The 14,831-nt window shown below is 47.6% G+C and overlaps 1 pseudogene; it reads right to left on the bottom strand.

The window, feature by feature from the left end:
• Nucleotides 1-809: 809 nt before the first annotated feature.
• On the bottom strand, nucleotides 810-6,462 carry LOC144950537 (carbohydrate sulfotransferase 8 pseudogene; annotated as a pseudogene).
• Nucleotides 6,463-14,831: the final 8,369 nt, after the last annotated feature.

The following is a 14,831-nucleotide window of genomic DNA, read 5'->3' as shown; positions in this document are numbered from 1 at the left end:
CTAACCCTAACCCTTCACCCTAATCCCAACCCTAAATCCTAACCCCTAACCTTGAGTGCTTGATAACTATTTGTATATATTTGTAAGTGATTTGTTTACCATTTTCCTATAATTTACACTCATATTGTGTTTTTGTATTATTTGTTGTAACGTTCTGAGCTGCCCCTACTGAGCGTCTGTGAAAAAGAGCTGTATAGCTCATAGAATTTCTCCAATATAAATATTCTGATTCTGATTAACTGATCCAAGGGGGAGTGCATAGACAATGAAGATCAGGATACCAAGGATTAAGCTCTGTCTAACTTCATGCTTCACTTGTCTAATATGAATATTGACCCAATGAGACATAGAAACGAACCCATTCCAAAGCAATGTAATGCCAATACATATCCATCTTCTGTACCATATAATCCCGTGGCCCACAGTATGAAAAGCAGCAGAAAGATCAAGCACGAAACATAGACAATAGTGAAAGATCAACACATGGTAGAAGATCATTATAGAGCATAAATAAGGCAATATTAGTCCTTGGATCTGAGCAAAAGCTAGGTTTAACTTTTCGATGAAAGTAATGATTGCGTTTCTACAATCTTCCCAATGTTATAAGAAAAACCGCATGCCATATAGATCATGGGGCTATGTGAGACCACGTTTGTCTATGTTGGTCAGCTCTGTGTGGTTTGGTGGAAATTATCTTCATGCAGGAACCTTAAAATTCAGATACTTGGTTAAACATTAGCAATTAACCAAAATATCTAGTTTATATTACATGTGGTGTTCAATTCGAAGATAACTGAGTTATGGTGCCTTCAAATGTTCATGTCAGATGGCAGTGGATATCCGAAGAGCTTGTAGTCTCCATAATAGAATGTGTAAAGCTGCTGTCTCACTTTCGAGCTCAGCTGTGCCAGGTAGCATCCGGTGAGTGACGCAGAAGAGCGTTTGTCTTTTGGGCTCGAGTAAAACACCGATTCCGGTGCCCTCACGCGCGCCAGCAATTCGGCCGCGTCGCGCCCCAAAGTCTCCACTTTGCCGAGGTAGTCGTAGCGCAGCAGACAGGGCTGGCACAGGTGGTGAGCTGGTAGCCAGTGCACGTCCTGCCCCAGAGGGCGCTCGGGGTCGAGGATGAAGCGCACCATCTCGGGGAAAGTTACGTCGTGGCCGCCTGTCAGGGACATGCGACTGGGGTTCTTCCTGTAGTGCGAAATGATAGCTCGTCCATACACTTTCTGCACTCGCCGTCATTGGTGTTGGAGAGAAACGAAAAAAGTTATGCCGGTTTATTTTCAGAGTGGATAGTAGAGTGGGGTAAGAGGCACACGTGGGGTGAAAGTACTTTTTGCCCTGGTGTTCGCACGTGGCTTGCTCAGTTGAGCTGCAGATACGAGCAGCAGCAGCAGCCAGTGCCTCTAGAGGATGGCGTCAATCTGCATCTCCACCTGACTAGAGCTGATGATTAATTTCCTGCTTGCACCAGGACAGAAAGGCCTTTAATGCTACGTAGGCCTCTTAGCCCACCTGACCCTGCCTTCCATCTTTTATGAAGACATCACTTAAGTCTGCGGCCTACCTACAGCGTGTGTGAAAAAGATGGACCCAATTTCAAAGCAGTATTTTTCACGATGGCAACATGTTACAATTACACAAAAAGTTACAAACGGTTTAATGAGTTATCAAGTTTAACTAACCATTTTTTAAATGCTCTATGTGTCCTCCACCTGCTGTACGGACAACATCGAGACGATAGTTTAATTCGTCCCAAACGTTTTCCTCTGAGGTGCGTGGTCACCCTGTACTCTTCCCCTTACATAAACAGCCTGTTTCCTCAAATTGTCGGTACCAACGACGAATGTTCTTTGACATTGGCGGATCAATGCTAAAACGCCGTTGAAACGCACGCTGCACCGCAATTATGGATTCAGTCTTGCTGAACTGCAGAACGCAAAATGCCTTGTATTGCGGGGTCACCATCTTGCGAATAACTGAGGCTAGGGGCTGTTTGTGCGCCGGGAGAGGCATCTAGCGGTAATCATGTGAAACTCTATGCCCCGCCCTTTCAAGTGGTACGAGTTTCATTCATAGGCGGTTCGTGGTTGCAGAGATATAGCGATTTCAAATCGGGTCCATCTTTTTTAAACACCCTGTATTATTAATATATCTCTTATAGTATATTGTAAATATATCTATATTAAGTGCATGACATCACCACATCTATATCTTACATCTTTCTTATCTAACTCATTATTTCTACTCTCTGCATATCTCCTCTGCTTGTCCACCACAAACACATTCAATTTGTTTGGCTTTGGCAGATAGTGGAGTATTTTAACAATACAGATTTGCTAGATCACTTTGTGGCCTCACCCACAACGCAACGGTGAATAATTATATTGTCTGCTTATCATTCTATCATGAGTTCAGCAATAAAGTAACATTTTCACTGAGAGCACGGATTTATTTGTAAGGGAAATGGACGATGAACCCAACCAGTTCAGTTACATTCTTGACCACAACATGGTGAAAAATGGTCAAACAATCCCTATGACATATGTAATGGCATCGGTGGAGGCCACTGCATGAGACAATAAGCCGGCCTGTGTGAGGCACGATGCGCGCCGCTCACACCAGCCACATGCAGTGCCAGCCTCTGGCGGTCAGGGGGCGAGTGCGCCAGGGACGGCGCAAGGGGTTCACAGGGGGCCGTGGCATTCCAGGTGAACCCGGAGGCTTGGTGACCGGAGGCACCGGCCAAGGGGCCCGAAGGAGGGGGCTGGGGGTCCACGGGACCAGGACCAGGTGCCTCGAAGGCTCGAGAAGGGAGGCGTGGCCAGGGGCGGAGGAAGCCCCGGGACTGGCAATACAAGCCGGACCCCAGAACGGGTCCGGCAGCTGGTGCAAGACTGAAGACAAAAGCCGTCACCCGGAGAAGACCTGCCCGACTACAGGGCCCAGACCCGAGCCAGGGTCCGGTCTGAGATACCCACTCTGTGTGAGCTCGGGTAAGCCAGGATTAGCTAGGGTGAGCCAGGGGGAGCCAGGGGGAGCCAGGGTGAGCGAGGGTGAGCCAGGATTAGCCAGGGTGAGCGAGGGTGAGCCAGGGTGAGCTAGAATGAGCCAGGGTGAGCCAGGGTGAGCTAGAATGAGCCAGGGTGAGCTAGAATGAGCCAGGGTGAGCCAGGGTGAGCTAGAATGAGCCATGGTGAGCCAGGGTGAGCCAGGGTGAGCCAGGGTGAGCTAGAATGAGCCAGGGTGAGCCAGAGTGAGCCAGGGTGAGCTAGAATGAGACAGGGTGAGCCAGGGTGAGCTATAATGAGCCAGGGTGAGCCAGGGTGAGCTAGAATGAGCCAGGGTGAGCTAGAATGAGCCAGGGTGAGCCAGGGTGAGCCAGGGTAAGCCAGGGTGAGCTAGAATGAGCCAGGATTAGCTAGGGTGAGCCAGGATGAGCTAGAATGAGCCAGGGTGAGCCAGGGCGAGCTAGAATGAGCCAGGGTGAGCCAGGGTGAGCCAGGATTAGCCAGGGTGAGCCAGGGTGAGCCAGGGGGAGCCAGGGTGAGCCAGGGCGAGCTAGAATGAGCCAGGGTGAGCCAGGGCGAGCTAGAATGAGCCAGGGCGAGCCAGGGGGAGCCAGGGTGAGCCGGGGCGAGCTAGAATGAGCCAGGATTAGCCAGGGTGAGCCAGGGCGAGCTAGAATGAGCCAGGATTAGCCAGGGTGAGCCAGGGCGAGCTAGAATGAGCCAGGATTAGCCAGGGTGAGCCAGGGGGAGCCAGGGTGAGCCAGGATGAGCCTGGGCGAGCCAGGGTGAGCCAGGGTGAGCCAGGGCGAGCTAGAATGAGCCAGGATTAGCCAGGGAGAGCCAGGGTGAGCCAGGGCGAGCTAGAATGAGCCAGGATTAGCCAGGGTGAGCCAGGTTCAGCCAGGGCGAGCTAGAATGAGCCAGGATTAGCCAGGGTGAGCCAGGGCGAGCTAGAATGAGCCAGGATTAGCCAGGGTGAGCCAGGGTGAGCCAGGGCGAGCTAGAATGAGCCAGGATTAGCCAGAATGAGCCAGGGGGAGCCAGGGTGAGCCAGGGTGAGCCTGGGCGAGCCAGGGTGAGCCAGGGTGAGCCAGGGCGAGCTAGAATGAGCCAGGATTAGCCAGGGAGAGCCAGGGTGAGCCAGGGCGAGCTAGAATGAGCCAGGATTAGCCAGGGTGAGCCAGGTTCAGCCAGGGCGAGCTAGAATGAGCCAGGATTAGCCAGGGTGAGCCAGGTTGAGCCAGGGCGAGCTAGAATGAGCCAGGATTAGCCAGGGTGAGCCAGGGGGAGCCAGGGTGAGCTAGAATGAGCCAGGGTGAGCCAGGTTGAGCCAGGGCGAGCTAGAATGAGCCAGGATTAGCCAGGGTGAGCCAGGTTCAGCCAGGGTGAGCTAGAATGAGCCAGGATTAGCCAGGGTGAGCCAGGTTGAGCCAGGGCGAGCTAGAATGAGCCAGGATTAGCCAGGGTGAGCCAGGGGGAGCCAGGGTGAGCCAGGGGGAGCCAGGGTGAGCCAGGATGAGCCAGAGTGAGCCAGGTTGAGCCAGGGCGAGCTAGAATGAGCCAGGATTAGCCAGGGTGAGCCAGGGGGAGCCAGGGTGAGCCAGGGTGAGCCAGGGCGAGCTAGAATGAGCCAGGATTAGCCAGGGTGAGCCAGGTTGAGCCAGGGCGAGCTAGAATGAGCCAGGATTAGCCAGGGTGAGCCAGGGCGAGCCAGGGGGAGCCAGGGTGAGCCAGAGGGAGCCAGCGTGAGCTAGAATGAGCCAGGATTAGCCAGGGTGAGCCAGGTTGAGCCAGGGCGAGCTAGAATGAGCCAGGATTAGCCAGGGTGAGCCAGGGCGAGCCAGGGGGAGCCAGGGTGAGCCAGAGGGAGCCAGCGTGAGCCAGGGCGAGCTAGAATGAGCCAGGATTAGCCAGGGTGAGCCAGGGTGAGCCAGGGCGAGCTAGAATGAGCCAGGGCGAGCCAGGGTGAGCCAGGGTGAGCCAGGGTGAGCCAGGGCGAGCTAGAATGAGCCAGGGTGAGTCAGGGCGAGCCAGGGCGAGCCAGCCTGAAGGAGATACCTCGCTAGGGTAGCTGGTGAAGAGGCAGTGATACATCTGCGTGTTTTAGGGCTTATTGTAATAAACGTGTTGCCTCCAAGAAGTCTCAGCCTCCCTCGTGTGAACCACTACACATATACGAAGTGGTGGAAGAGGGGGGAGGGGCTACATTCAGTCGTAGCGTGCGCTGCACGTTCACATGCACACACTGGTACGCACCTTGTAGTGCTTGGAGTGCAGAAACTTGTCTCGGTAGGCGGACACGAGGCGCTCCATGGGCTCCCTCACAAACATCACCATCGTGTAGTTATCTAGCCGCGAGCGCTGACCAGAGGTGTCAAACGAGCTCAGCTTTGTATAGTTGAAGCTGTGTACTTGATTCTGCGTCATCACCTTGGACGACTTGATGTTCCCCATCAGCGCCAGGAAGGTCCTCTTCCAGTTGGTGCAGCCGGTCTTGGGCACCTCACAGTACATAAATGCATAGCGGTCGGCCACATAGATGCGGGATGCAAGCCACTCCTGGACGCGTGGCGATGGCGACTGCGGCAAGACGCCCCTCTCCCTGAGCTGCTTGCATTCTGTGGTGAGAGTCGAGAGCCGCTCTTCCTGATTCTCTTCCAGCAATTTACCCATGAGCAGGTTTCCCCAGCTGTCTGCTGCACACACACACCACACCCAGGAAGGAACAACAACAATGATGCATTGGTATTCATCACTAAAATCACTGAAGCAGTGTGCGGAGATTGTGGTCACACATAAAAGATCATGGAACGTACAACTTTACGAAATAATTGCTATTATTAAGTTATTTTATTTTTAATCTGTAATGTTGTCTGCCGACCGAGTCGCCCTTAAAAATAATACTTTCTTAGCTCAATGGGCTTTATTCGGGAAATAAACTTCTGATTCTGATAATTCAATGCCCGATTCACAAATGCGAAAGAGGAGGCGTCATGACAGCAATAAACACCACTCCACTACTCCTGATGCACTCACTAGCTGTTGCTCTCTACATCGACTTGAGCCACACAAAGAAGACTCGTCGAAGCATGATGGCTGTGTGGCTCACAGCGCGAATGCCCACGCAAGAGCACCAAGCCACTATCGTTGTTTGTATAAAGCCTCCAATCCGCGGTCATGGCTAAACGCACCCCCAATTGATCTGACAAAAACTCCTGCTACCCACGGATCGCTTCACCCCTTTTATCCACATTTGTATACCACCACCAGAGACAGTGCATGCCGTGAGTCTGCGCGTCCTCCACCACGACTTACGACTGGGAGAGGAAGCCACTTTGGAGTGTCGGTCAGCATCCTGCCCTGTACGAGGAGAAGGACAGCCGGTGCCCCCACGCGAACAATCTCCTGAGGTTTGACCCTGGAGCTGTGCGGAGCTGTTCTGCGCCATATGAGGGAGAACACAAGCTACTGAACACGTTGTGTAATGACAAGCCACGAGAGAGAATATGCAAGCTAATGAACATGTTGCAAATTCACAAGCTATGATAGAGAGGACACAAGCTAATCAATACGTTGCATGAGAATTGTGACTGATATCTATTTTTGATTCTCTCTGTCCGACTACCCCCAAATGTTAAATACATTTTGCAATTCATGTCATGTGAATTGAAGTTTTTCCCATCCAGAACGCTCGTGGTGTGTCTAATAACAGTGTTATATTCCCTCAGTGTTAAATAAAGCTCGCGTTAGATGCGGCTCGTGTTGGACGCGGCTCGTGTTGGACGCGGTTCGTGTTAGATGCGACCTACTGTCGCTGGGAGAGCTGTGCCGGCCTTCTCACTGCTCTGTGAATCCACACTTTTCAGATGGCTTGGGGTCAATGGACCTGTAGGATCGCAACAAGATGTAAGAATATATCATTAGAACTCCCGTGTGCCACTTTGAAATTCCCTTTTATATCACACGTAATATCCCAATTGTGATGAATGCATCACGTCATCGCACGTAGACAAGCACTGCTCTTTAATGTTCACTACTGCGTGAGGGTCTCCCTTGCGCCATGCAGGCTGACTGTTATTTGACCATACTTCATGCTGGTCAGCGCTGATTGCTGAAGGTGGGGAGCGTAAAAGTGGGTGCTTACAAGTCGACGAGAGAAACACGTTGCTGCACTACCCTCTGCTCCCCACACCATTGCGGGCGTGTCGTCACGGGATGAACACGTTTCCACGTGGAGGAGCTATTGTCGCTGTTTTTTAACAGCACAGACACCTGAGTCACGGGACACTACGATACTACTGCTGGAGTTTTTGTAATCGACTCTTAGTATAGAGCAACTATTACATTCCCTGCATAGACTATTAGTCACATGCAAATAAAACCACAGTTCTATACTTCTCAGGGATTAAGCAAGCAGAATTGGGTGACAATTTTTTTTCAATTATATGTTTATCTTTGGTTTGACCTCCATGGCAAAGTGCGCCATTTTCTTCCACACTCTGGGGGTTGAGGCACTCTCCCATATACCCTGCTGCATGGGCGTGTTCCTTACGTAGCAGTCAACCTGATATTTTTTATTTTCACATTTAGTGATTGAAAATGAGAAAAAAATGCATTCTGATGGTTGTTTTTGCATGGTCATTGGTGGTCAGGCAGAGACAATTTAAACTCACCACACGTGAATTGTCCACTTCATTGGGGACAATTCACAGTGAGATTAGCCTGTTTCCCATGCCGATTAGGTCGTGTGGATTATTGGACCATACTTCACAACACGGGTCAATAACTCACCATTCATGTGAGAAGTGGTTGCGTATCAATGTAGGCAACTAGCTCCATAGCACAACAGGCTAACTGCTGTCCTAGCCATTGGACCACATTCTGCTGCGATAATTCATAATAACCTAGGAAACCCCTCACTAAGTCTCAAGTCTCTATTTCAAGAGGGTCCTGCTACTTTTATAGTAAGTGGCAAATTATATTGCTATGTGTTATTCCAAGTTAGTAATTTGTGAATGATTATTTTTCAAATCTTCTTGGTTCTTTCGGTAAAGTCACGTAGAAGGGAAGTAATAAAATAATAAAAATAAAACATAATAAAACAATTCTCACGACGTTTCGGCCACAACGCAAGCAGCCGTCCTCAGGCGAAGAATGAGACATTATCAAGCTAGGAGCTTATATAGGTGTAGCGAGGAGGAGCGCCTTAACAAAAGAATGTGCATATGAAGAGGAATTTAGCATACCAATGGGCAATGCGTAGGAGGTGGGCGGAGGGGTTTCAAAGTCCCATTATGCCCATGCATTATGCAGGATCAACAGCACCACGGGGGGGGCGCAAGGAACAGCGTTAATAAAGGAAAGGAATGTTAATGATATGTAGCTGCATTTACCAAACGACCATGTAGAAAACCAAAGTAAAAAACTACATAAAAAACTAAAATATAAACTGATACTTACTATACTCTACAATAAGCTGAGTTACTAACAACAAATAATAAATTACAATTCTACGTCGTAAGAAGTATATAATATACTTCCATCTAAACTTTATTCTCTTAGCATATACAGTACTATATACTGCCATAGATAAACCCAACATTAAATTATATACTGTATTGCTGTAAACCACCCTATACTTTATACATTTTAATATAACACTATGTATTATTCAACTCACCCTAATGTGTATCGAAATGGTTTATAACGTCCTTCCAATGATTGCTAAGCCTGAATCCATCTTCTCGGTTAAAATTGTCTCTGTGTTTGTATATGTGGATCGCCTCATGAACGAATCTCTCATGATAGCCAGATGGCTTGCAGAGAACCTCCGTCTTGGAGAAGTCAATGTCATGTGAGCCCACTGAGTTGTAACAGTGGTCTGCCACGGCTGAGGTGTTTGTCCTACCGTGTTTTAGATCAGCTTTATGTTCACGAATGCGGTCTGAGACGTGTCGTTTGGTTTCCCCAATGTAACTGCTACCACAGAGGCAACTTAGTTTGTAGACGCCAGGGTACTGTATGTCTGGAATCACATCTTTTACAGACGGTACCAGATCACGGATTTTATGTACTGTGTTGAATCGGACCTGGATCTTGTGTTTAATCAGGATTTTGGAGATCTTTTTTGTGACCCCAGCAATGTAGGGTAAGGTGATGGTCTTGAAAGGCTCCTCAACAGGATCCTTCTTGATGGTTGGAGTGATGGCTTTGCGGATTGTGTAGTCGGAGTAACCATTAGCCTTAAGAGCTTGGCGTACGTGTTTGAGTTCACTGGAAATGTGTTCATGGTCGGAGATGCATTGGGCTCTATGATATAGAGTCTTGATGAGGGAATTCTTCTGGGATGGATGGTGGTAGGAATCCGGTTTTAGATAAGCATCCGTGTGGGTGGCTTTCCTGTAGACAGAGTGGCTCATTGAACCATCAGGTCTCCTTTTGATTAGGACATCCAAAAAGGGTAGCTTGCCATCATTTTCGACTTCCATGGTGAATCTGATGGCTGGGTGTATGGAATTGATGTGGTCGAGAAATTGGTCTAGAGCAGGCCGGCCATGTGGCCAGATGACAAAAGTGACAAAAGTGTCGTCTACGTACCTCTTCCATAAGGTCGGGCGTAGAGTGGCACATTAGGGTGAGTTGAATAATACATAGTGTTATATTAAAATGTATAAAGTATAGGGTGGTTTACAGCAATACAGTATATAATTTAATGTTGGGTTTATCTATGGCAGTATATAGTACTGTATATGCTAAGAGAATAAAGTTTAGATGGAAGTATATTATATACTTCTTACGACGTAGAATTGTAATTTATTATTTGTTGTTAGTAACTCAGCTTATTGTAGAGTATAGTAAGTATCAGTTTATATTTTAGTTTTTTATGTAGTATTTTACTTTGGTTTTCTACATGGTTGTTTGGTAAATGCAGCTACATATCATTAACATTCCTTTCCTTTATTAACGCTGTTCCTTGCGCCCCCCCCCGTGGTGCTGTTGATCCTGCATAATGCATGGGCATAATGGGACTTTGAAACCCCTCCGCCCACCTCCTACGCATTGCCCATTGGTATGCTAAATTCCTCTTCATATGCACATTCTTTTGTTAAGGCGCTCCTCCTCGCTACACCTATATAAGCTCCTAGCTTGATAATGTCTCATTCTTCGCCTGAAGACGGCTGCTTGCGTTGTGGCCGAAACGTCGTGAGAATTGTTTTATTATATTTTATTTTTATTATTTTATTACTTCCCTTCTACGTGACTTTACCGAAAGAACCAAGAAGATGAATCCCTGCAGTCACGAAAGCTTTAAATCGATATTTTTCAAATGTTACCTATAATGCCACCAAGCATTCATCACCTATTCGTTTTCTATTACATTCAAAGGATCTTTCCAAGCCACTGTGAAGTAGACAGTATGTACAGTATTTTTTGTTACGGGTTAACACATCCATTACATTAACCAGGGCGGCCGTGGGTGTCTCACCACATACCTCTGCAAAAAATAATTCATTCATATTTAATGTGCAATGTAATCGAGGTACACTTGTTGTCTTGGTGTGTTTGGGAACTGTTTTTGTTGTAGTTTTGCTGCCTTGCCCAAGATTGCATTTTGTGTTGACAAATCGACAGGATCTATTCTACTTGGATACTTTATCGATTTCTAGTTGTAGTGACATGCTTACCTTTTATCTATCCTCCACTCACATCATCATTTGTGTTGTTTACTGATGGTAACTCGCTGGACCACCCTCGCCCCTCCTGGACATCCGTGAAAAAGAGCTTCATAGCTCATCGGATTCCTCCTCGTCCAGTTATAAAGATCCTGATTCTGAAACGCGATACTGCTCAGCTCCGTCACTGCCATAGCGATCGCAAAATCCTCACGTGGTCCACGCAGGAGCCCGAAACCTCTGGCCCCCTACTCCCATCCCGTACTCACTATTAGGAAGCACCTGGATGCTGAGCAAGAATGAATATATTAAGATCCCAGCTCCAACTGCCAGGAGCCACTGGTAAAAGTCGAGTGCTCTCATCATCCCCGGGGCAGTGTTCACGGATCTGGGAGTAGCAGAGGAAGGGACAGAAAGGGGCTCATGTAAATGCAAAGCATTATAGGTTGACGTGACATTCGGTTAGGAAAATACTTAAGCAACCGGAGAGTTTGTTTTGGTCAGATTTTAATGACACATTAATACTCAACATACATGAGAACATTGTAAATAATGGTTCTTTATACAGTAGTAGGTTTTTACCCTTTAAACTGGTACAAAACTGACACCCTTATACAAGGCATCACGTTTGCAACAACCGCAACACAAGCAGTCAAAACGCAAACAAAAAGAAACAACTCCGATAATGGTAATGATATGCACTGTCCTTGAAGTTGATTGGTCCACACCCGAGACAGCTTTCCTTAGAGCCTAGTCTCCATTGGTGTTGGACCAGATGACGCCAAAAGGCGTACAAGTCAAAAACAGCGCACTATCAGAGTATTGAGAGCTCGGGGTAAGCATCCACATGAGACCTCCTTAACCAGTGGCAAAACACAGTAGTAGGTTTTTACCCTTTAAACTGGTACAAAACTGACAGCCTTATACAAGGCATCACGTTTGCAACAACCGCAACACAAGCAGTCAGTTTTGTACCAGTTTAAAGGGTAAAAACTTACTACTGTGTTTTGCCACTGGTAAAGGAGGTCTCATGATGGTTCCTTATGTTTCCGTTCTATCTATTGTCACATAAATCAAAACGGAAGAAATGGAAGGACGGTGTCCAACACGGATGTAAATGTTCATGGAATAACAAAATGAAAAGTAAAGCAATATATAAGACTATATATTTCCCTGCATACAGGAGTTTTTTTTTTAAGTAGGGAGGCTGAAGTCTATTTTGTGCCCCCAGAGTTTGACAAGTTGGTGGGCAATACCCCCCTCTCGCTCCTGGGGCTATTTAGAATACGGCTGCACTGCAGATAATTCCGCCTCAAGTGGCTTCCTCCTTCATAACACAGGTGTTTTCAGTTAGATTACATAATCTGAATGTGTTGTTAAACCCGCCACCACCCGACACAGCCATGTAGTAAGGTGTGTAACGTAAAGAGAGCATGCCAATTAATTACGAGCAAATCCACAACATTTGCAATCTGAGTACGACATTTTCCCAGTAATTACAACTAGCACCATCAGGCAGCAGCCAGATTTGTGGAAGAATAGATGTGATGACGTCACTTGTAAAACCTTCACGTGCGCAGGGGGGGGGGGATTAATGAATGCATATAAATGACAATGGGTATCTATTACCAGTTGGGTTATTCACATTTGTGTAGTGTAGTAGAACGACACTACTGTGTTGGCTCGGTATGGGGGCTGTAGGCAGGTGTCACGGGGATTGTAACGGACCGTGACACTTTGCGTGAACCCAACAGGACACGTGACCAGATAAAGGGGGGCTAGGGGTCCCAGGGGGGTCACGTGGTTGGGGTTCGGGCCTTCCCGAAGGATCGGGAAGGGGAGCGTGGCCTGGGGCGGAGCTGGCCACGCCGGGGGGGGGGTTACAAGCGGGGCGTGGACGGAGAGCCGCGTTGTTCTGTGCTGTTCTGCTGGGTCAACTCTGGGATGAAGCCACCATCTACGATCCTCGGTCTCCGGTCCAGAAATGTAGTATCCCCGTGTGTTAGCTAAATTGGGAACGTGGTTACCACCCTATGTCGTTATCCTGTTAATGTTCAGTTACCCGTTGTGTTTAGCTAATAAATAGTGTTGCCTCCAAAGCTCCAGTGTGCGCCTGAATTTAACCCACTACATTTGTAATAAACGCACATTATGCATGCACATTATACATGTCCATTGTTCTTTTACCTCCTGCCGTTTGTGTGTATTAAAATAGCAGTACCTGGTATTGTCTGTTCACAGGTAATCCGAGTTGACGTATATATACTCATTGCCTGTCGGGTGGTGGCAGATTTAACGACACATTTATATTTGCGCGATCTAACCAAAATAAAACTGTATTACGTATGACATTGGACGCGAAAGCCTACGTGTTAAGGCTTCCTCCTTGTCAAGCTCCAAGTTTCTTGACACAAACAAGGTGAACATTGCTTCTTTGTCGTAGCTTCAGTCGTCTGGAATTCACCCTCTCCACAGACTATTGCCCATAATGGTCGCGAAAGCCTACGTGTTAAACTATTGCCCATAGCTTCTCACAGAGAGCCAAAGGCTCACACAGACCCACAGACTCACACAGACCCATATATTCATAGACCCATAGCCTCCCACAGAGACCCATCGACTCACACAGAGATCCATACTCACACAGAGACCCTGTCGCAGCTCAAGTGGTCTGGGATTCACTCCCTCGTGCTCCTCTCTCAGTGGGCCACACATTGGCATCGGCGTCGTCCTTCTATTAGATTATCATGATTCAATTATTTATCCTTTGTGCAGGCGATTTCATTGCAAAACGCGATATATCTAACAATGAGGTTTGTTGAACTAGCAAACGATGGGTCAATTGAACAAATCAAAAACACTTTTAAATCCTAACCTGTGCTTGGAGACTGCTCTCTGCCCATCTGAGCTCTACACAGCGAGACAATGATCGCAACATGTAAGCAGCTGCTTACCGTGGAGATAGACGGGAGACAGAGGGGAGGAATCCTCTATCGAACCAGCGCACACGACGGCAACTGAGATGTGCCACAGTATCGGCTGTTCACGACCAAGGCCCTGGGCGCATCAGAGCTCACAGTCAGTGCTGTGCTCACGTTTGCCCGATGACACACGGCCAAGCAAGGCAGTTCTTCGCTACGGGCCAATACTGGCCATCGTTCAAATGTCAGAGATGACGCTTGCAATAAGGTACACAAGCCATGCAGGGTCACGGTATTAAAACTGCATTGACAAAAAGTAGCACCTAATGGGGCAGCAAAATAAATTAGACGTATGTGTGTACTCGGGCCGTTGCACTGCTGGGGTGGGCAAACATCTTTGCAGTGTGTAGCATGTGCAATGAAAGCAAAGTGGGTTGTGTTGTGAGAACGGATTATGGAAGAAATGTTGGCACATGAAGCCCTTCTAATCATTGCATGACGCCGGTTTCTATGAAGACAAATGTTCCTTAACGTCTGTTCTGACTACACTGTGTAACAATTACTTATTTATTTACTTCCTGGGTAGTAAGTGTTATTTCCTAATTGCTTATGCCTCAAAATTACAAAAAAATGGCTATTATTCCCCACAAACTTTACTTTTGTGACCAGGACAGTGATATTTTGAAATGTACCTATTTTCCAGAACATTCCAGATAGACTCAGTATTGAGTAAACTTTGAGTAACTTATAGAACACTAGCGGTAAGTACCCGGCGTTGCTCGGGCGAAAACGACAGACACACACATCGACTTACACACAGACATCGACCCACACACATAGAAACACATCGACTTACACACACACATAGACTCACACACACACATATCGACGCACACACACACATGGACTCTCACACACATACACACATTGCCGTACACACATCGACTGACACACAAGCACACACATCGACTCACAGACGCACATAGAGCCACACACACATGGACTGACACACACACATACATGTACGTACACACACATGTACGTACACACACACATGCACTCACAATGCACACATGGACCTACACACTTGCAAAGAAATGGACTTACACTTATTCACATGGAGCCACGCACACACAGCGACTAACACACACGCACATCGACTGACACACACACACACATCGACTCACACACACATTGACTTACACACACACATCACCGCTGAC

This window comes from Lampetra fluviatilis, chromosome 58, assembly GCF_964198595.1.
Source record: "Lampetra fluviatilis chromosome 58, kcLamFluv1.1, whole genome shotgun sequence".
NCBI lineage: Eukaryota > Metazoa > Chordata > Hyperoartia > Petromyzontiformes > Petromyzontidae > Lampetra > Lampetra fluviatilis.
This window is presented reverse-complemented; position numbering and strand designations above follow the sequence as displayed.